This window comes from Pavona decussata, unplaced genomic scaffold, assembly GCF_977016875.1.
Source record: "Pavona decussata unplaced genomic scaffold, jaPavDecu1.1 SCAFFOLD_267, whole genome shotgun sequence".
NCBI classification, from domain to species: Eukaryota; Metazoa; Cnidaria; class Anthozoa; order Scleractinia; family Agariciidae; genus Pavona; species Pavona decussata.
In genome coordinates this window covers 33,555-40,400 of record NW_028145669.1, presented here as the reverse complement: position 1 = coordinate 40,400, position 6,846 = coordinate 33,555, and the positions used below count along the sequence as shown (strand labels likewise).

The window sequence follows — 6,846 nt, the reverse complement described above, 5'->3', positions numbered from 1 at the left end:
TCATATACCAGCACAAAAAAGATAGAGAAAAAAATTGCTGGGCTAGCTTGAGTCCTGGTGGCTGGATACGATTTTAAAGCTGACGAACAAAACGCTTGAAGTGCGCCAAATCAGTGGAATCGATCAGGGCGTGCCGCCACAGGGGTGGACAGTTCAAAGGAGGATGTTGATGTAAGCATCAAGGACTCAGTGTTCCGGTGGAACGAAATTATTTTTCGAGTTCAACTGATAACTCCATGTATAGAAAATTCCTGAAAACTGTTTCAGTTCTCCATCGATAAGCTTCAGAGCTTTAATTGTTTTGTAATGATGGTAGGTAACATCTTTTTGGTGAGCGAGCCGCCTGCCATGGTCACAGATCTTGACATGAAGGATTTCTTTTATTAATTTGCTATAAAGCAATTTAGTTACGATAACATCAGTTTGTAATTAATGTTTCGCTCATTTAGTCACGCCATCGTCGCGAGTTTCACTTAATTAACGCGTCAACGTGTTTAACCGTGTGTAATATATTTTGTTTTTGCAAATAATTTCAAGACGTAAATCCCTTCCTTCTTTCATTGTTTATCCTACAGTCTATTCAAACTGTACTGGTTTCACCTTATGTAATATTACTTTAGGTATGTGACGAAGCAAATAAGAATTTTATTCCTTCCTTCATTGTTTATATAACAAAGTCTTAAGTCAGTGGCAAGACGGTACAGCCATTTACTTAACCTTTTAAGTAAACATTAAATAATCACATTAAAGGCCCACCTTCACCCAAGAGTCGTTGCGGTCGTTTGTTTTTGTTTTGAAATGCTGTATTGTCCAAACGCGTGATCTTATTGGCTGTATGAAGTCAAGCGGTTCATGCGGGTTTCCTCTACGACTCGTGCTGGAGGGAAAGAATATTCGTGATCGCCTTTTGCTTTCTCACTCGACTCCCGCTCAAATAAAATGGGAGGGTTTTCATATGTGAAAACTGTTCCTGGGCGCGCAATACGTCTTGGGAGAATGTGGGCCTTTAAGTTAGGCTAAAAACAATGAAACACGAGATAATTTAACAGGTTTGGTTACAACGCTTATCTAAGTATCACTTCAAAGTTTGTATATAATAATTCAAGCAAATTCAAATTCTTTTTTTTGTTGTTGCAGTGTCGTTGTTGTTTTATCATCAATATACTTTAAACTTTCTCTGAAGGTCGTGCAAAAAAAAAAAGTTTTCAACTGCATGTTTAGAGGAAGCCTATCTTTCAATAAACGCTCACCAGTTTATTAGCCATGCAGCTTCTACTGATCAGATTTTGGCTTAATACTGTGGTTACGCTACGGAAACAAGAAAAAACTTTCCCTATCTAACTTCCAAGTTCCGATACCTTTCAGATAAACAAAGACGACATATTTATCCCACAGTTAATGCACACGGACGATCATTTAAAATTTCATTTTATGCGAGACCTCATATACCAGCACATAAAAGATGGAGAAAAAAAATGCCGGGCTAACGTGAGTCTTGGTAGCTTAATACGATTTTAAAACGACCAAAACGCTTGAAGCGCGCCAAATTAGTTGAATCGATCATGGCGTGCCGCTACGGGGAAGGACAGTTCAAATTAGGATTTTAATGTAAACATTAAGGTCTGTTCTGGTGGAACGAAATTATTTTTTCTATTTCAATAACTCCATGTATAGAAAATTCCTGAAAACTGCTTCAGTTCCTCATCGATAAGCTGCAGAGTTTTAATTGTTCTGTAATATTGGTAGGTAATATCTTTTTGGTGAGCGAGCCGCCCGTCATTGCCATAGATCTTGACATGAAGGATATTTTTAAAGCCTTCAAAATGTAACCATATCTCTGGCGACCTGAACAAGAAATTTCTTGACCTTTTGATTCCGAAAAGGAGACCCTGAATTATTTGTGTGGTAGATATTGAAATTTACGACAAGAATACGTTAACAGACCCAATTAATCGCCAGCGGCTTTAATAGTTCTTCGCTTGATCGACCCTGATAACAAAGCTTGTAATTGAACTGGGCATACGTGTTGAATAAATGTACGGCAATTTCGATCCAATTTTGTTTTGGTGAAATTATATCCCCGAACCGACAATAGCAAAACATGTCTCTGGTTATGTGCTTTCCCACCAAGTTACTGACAGCGTATAAGTTATTTTAATTGTTTAAACATGTAAAGGCTTCATCTCCTTGTGCATTAATAATAATAATAATAATAATAATAATAATAATAATAATAATAATAATAATAATAATAATATGTTATTAGGAAGCTGTCGCTCACTAAATGTGGTTTTCAGAAAGGTCCTATAAAGATTAAATATACAAAAGGTTAAAAAATACAATATATAAGACAAAATTACAAAATGATAAAAACAGCAATTCAAACTAGAAGCTAAAACTACAAAGATATCATCGATGGGGTTAAAAACTTCAAATTGATAAAAAATAAAAAATGATAAAAGCAAAATAGCCGTGAGTCAACGAAGACCATGTTCACGAGCTCGTGCTTCATGGAATGTTCTGGAGTATTGTAACCTCTTAAAACGGGAAATTGTGTGATCTTGACAAGGTCAAAAAAAAAAAAAATAAAAAAATAGCAACACTATATAAACTTTCTACTCTGGTCATGGTTTGGGGTTACACCCACAGTCTAGCTTAGTAGTACAACTACTTCTTCCTTTCAACGGAAGTTTCTAACTACAGACCCCGAAGATAGACTAATAATTGCACCAAGGGACGCTTATGAAATGATCAAATATGCAAAATAAATGGCTTTATACAATAAATCGCGTAAAAATAAAAATAATGAGAAATAATCAAGAACTATATTTGGCTGAATTCTAGTCTCCTTCGCAGCCTTCGTTTTGGCTCGTCACGCAACGCGCTCCCAAACGACGGCTGGGAAGGAAAAAGACCAGCGGAATCCCTTTTTTTTTTTTCGTTTGTTAATCGTGGTTGGTTGCAAAGGTGTCAAGTAACTCCATCTTAACTGTTAAGTGAAAGAAGAGGGGGGTTAACTTTTTCAGAAATTTTCTCATTCAAAGGTCTCAAAATTAGTATAAATTTATTACGATCACTGTTTGCTGTTGCAAAATGATAACTACTGCCTGCCTCCCACGCCATTCCCGAAAAACTAGAAACTAATCTAAAAAAAGGGTGGCCCCACGTGGATACTTCCCATCTGATAAGGTAAACATAAGGAGATCATATAGGGTTTAATCATCGCTCTAATGTGGACTTAAAAAATAATTCTAAAAAGACATCCGTTTAGCAATTTAAACTTTCCTTTGTCGAAAATTTTATTTATCTGATGTATTACTCTGGAAGCTAAAATTCCTGCAGCATTGTCATTTTGTAACAAAAATAGCCTGTATAGCAGTTCTAGAAAGAGAAAAGGAACACTGGGTCTAAGAACCGATATAAATAAAGGCGATTAGTCTTGAACAACTTACAGTGAATTATCAGTCTCTTTGAAGAAACACATTTAAATATCAGAAAACAAGAGTGATCTTGATGGAGTTCAAAGCTATTTTCGTAGTAAGTAGAACACGTGTTTGCTATGTATTGAATCATTTACGTTGAAGTGAAGAAGAACGACCTTCGTTCCGCAGATGTAAAATTTTAATTTTAGTGTTCTTTTTGTTGTTGTTTAATCGGTAATCTTTTAGTTTTGGTGAAATTTTGTGTTCTAAGTTTTCATTTAATGGTTTGCATTGGAGCCCCGGTATACGCACTGGGGGGCACTATTGCCGCATTGCGCTAGCCCTTTCAAAAAATCCACGTTCTGATTGCTCGCCGTGTAACAAAGAATAGTCTACTTTCGAGTCATTCTCTCCTCTGTTTGTAACGATCTGAACACATCAAGATCATCAAGACAACAGATAAGACAACTGATAGTCTGAAAACACAAGGTATTGCCAAAAACGTTTATTGCTTTACCCTTAGATTGCGACCGTGCTTCTGTTGGGTGGTGTGGAAGTTCAGTCAAACCTTTTCAGCATTAGTTCCCACTGGAGACAGAAAAGCCACGACATAAACAGACCTTGCGGAGGTAATCTTATAAGGATTTCCACAAATTCGTCACCAAGCAACGTTGGTACTGCACGACTGCAGGCAGAATGCAACGGGCGATTTACATATGATCCACGGACGAGTAAGTAAAACAAACAAAGCTTAACTTTAAAGATCCAAGAGTGATCGAAGAGCCAGTATTTTAATAAGGTGGCAACCAATGGGATTCCAAACCAAAACCAATCATGACTCTCTCGAACGGGTATTACTGCGCTTGGATCCGGTTAGATTTATTTGCCTTAACTTCTGGTTGCTTTTTGTGCCGTTTATGTCTGTTGTGATTGGCCAGAATAACAAGTTTGGTTTGGGTTTTACGACACTCAATAGAAAACCCGCATGTCTCTTTATTAGCGTACCTATATTTCACAGCACACTTGACACATTTCTCGACATTCCAATTTTTATAATTAAGCAGCTGAGTCCCGAAAGAATATCTAATCAAAAAAGGTTAAGTGTTCCAAGGCGATAGCGTGAGGTTTCCTGTACAACTGTGCATGAATGCGTTGCTAATGATTTTGTTTTTTACAAAAATCTGAGTGGTTAACGGCTTAGCCTTTTGACGGGCATATTTGTTTCGAACTTTTTGTTCTTCATTGTATCTGAACACATTTGTTTCGTTATTTATTTAGTTTGTAATTTAAGTTAGTTTTAATTTACTTTACAAGGATTTGAGGTTGTAAAGACTGGAACAAATGAGCGGTGCATTCAATTTACGAGTAAAAACAACGAAAAGTATGCACTGAAGGTTATCAATCGAAACAATACAGTTTTCGAGGTGAGTGAAAAGAGCTTTGAAGGACAATTTTAATTTTATCGAGTCTGCTCCTTTATAAGAGTCATGTAGCAATGTGCCATCGGATGGAGCTTTTGTCTTGTTTTGTTTTTCCTGTTGTTGTTTTTTTCTTTGCTTTGTCCTGTAAACGAGAACAGTCACTGTGTAGATTCCACCCATTTGATTCTTGACCAAGTTAGACTTTTTGATGGATTTCTAAGGCTGTGTCTAATAATGAGTATAGGGGAATTATATAATTAATTTTGTCTGAAACTAGGTAGAGTTTGGAAAACTGTTCGGCGCACTCCTACTAGAATTTCCCAAGAAAATCTTCCTCCCCCTCCCCACCTGCCCCATATCGGCCAGCCCCCGACCCACCTCGTTTCTTGTCGTTTTGAATTCGTGAGCTAATCAAGAATACGTCTCAAGCCTCTTAGGAGGCTGCCATGACTTGACTGATGAATCTGTTAATCAGTCTCAAAACGAAATCACAGCTTACTTCAGCGTTCAGATCATGAGTATAAAAGTATCAAAATTTAAAATGTCTCGCTTTCTTGAAAGGGTGAGATCTGGCGAAAGTTAGCCTGTTGAGATGTGGGCTTAAGAGCTGAATCTTAACGTGATTTTAGTTATTCCATGTACAATTGTTCCTAGAAAACAAATAACGATATTGCTTAATTCCTTTGCTCATCAATTCCCGTTTTTGCGAGGCACGATTCTCGATATCATCTCCTATGTCAATTATGTCAATTGCTTTCAAACAGCATTTGCGATCTAAGTACATTGAAATTCCACTGAGCTTAATACTCAAATGTTCACTCTGCATGAAATAAATGTTGCTGTATTGAATTCACTTACTTTAATTTTTCAAAAGAAACTTAAATCAAGACTTATGGAAATTCTCATAAAAAGTGATGACTATCTTGCCATCACTCACATTATCAATGTAGTGTAATAACTATAGTTCTGTATTTTTTCCACCTTTCTCCTTAAATTTATCCGTTCTTACAATATCAGTTATATCTCATTATTACATTTTTCCATAATCCTTAATTATAGTTTATCTTTAACTTGTTTGTTCATTTATTTGTATTTTCTATTTCTTCTTCCTCCGCTTCGATTAGCCAGCCACACGCGAGTGGAAGAATTTTTTATAAATTTATCTAGTGTGTTGTAATAACGTTTTCTTGTTGTTCTTGTTCTTGTTGTTGCTTTTGTATTCACAGAAGCAGGATTGTACAACAGCCTCAAGCGAATTCCTGTTCAAACAGTACAGCACAAGAGGATTCTTCGCCTATAAACACAGTGTTAGTGGTTCGTTTCTAACTTGCTTTTGTGATGGAAGAGATGGCTTGTATCTTATAAATCCCAGTAAACCTGCAAGGAAAGATCGCAGAATCCGATTTCGGTCGATTCCGTGAGCATAGTCAACAGCAATCGACATTTTTTTTCGAAATCCACGTAGGTGTACGTTCAAAACTGCATGCTGTGTTTTCACGGTCTTCGCGTCACCGTCGCGGGATCACAAAAACAATTATATTATCGAAAATTTAGTCCAAGTAGCATTTGCGAAAATTACTTATTTGATTTAACATTATCTATAATCCTTTTAAAGAGAATATAAATACCCAACGTAGCGAAGTCAGCTATATATTTTTTTTCAGCTATATATGCTGTCGCTGACAATAGACCTTACCCGCTCTATATACTCATTGCCCAGTACAAACCACGTGATATTCTCAGGAGAATCAATCCTTTGTCTTGTTTAAAGTAAAGAATGCATGACAGCGTGAATTCAACCACTTCTAAAAGAAACTGCTCTCAAGAGTACCGTCACGTGATATGTAACAAAGCAACGAAGCGAATGACGTCTATTGTCTTCTTATCATATTTGTAGATAAGAGTATTTCAAGACATTGATATTTTGTCTAGTTTTCTTTCTTCGTTTCCATTGATTAGTCGTTGTCAGCAGAGTACAGTTCATCTTTTAAGGATCAAGTAAT

At 36.5% G+C, this 6,846-nt stretch overlaps 1 long non-coding RNA gene across 1 annotated transcript; it reads left to right on the top strand.

Annotated features, from left to right (window-relative positions):
- The first annotated feature begins 3,741 nt into the window (after positions 1 to 3,741).
- Positions 3,742 to 6,274, top strand: LOC146455875 (uncharacterized). Its single transcript, XR_014858932.1, has 3 exons — positions 3,742 to 4,153; positions 4,737 to 4,846; positions 6,070 to 6,274. It is a non-coding gene; the product is annotated as an uncharacterized LOC146455875 (long non-coding RNA).
- Positions 6,275 to 6,846: the final 572 nt, after the last annotated feature.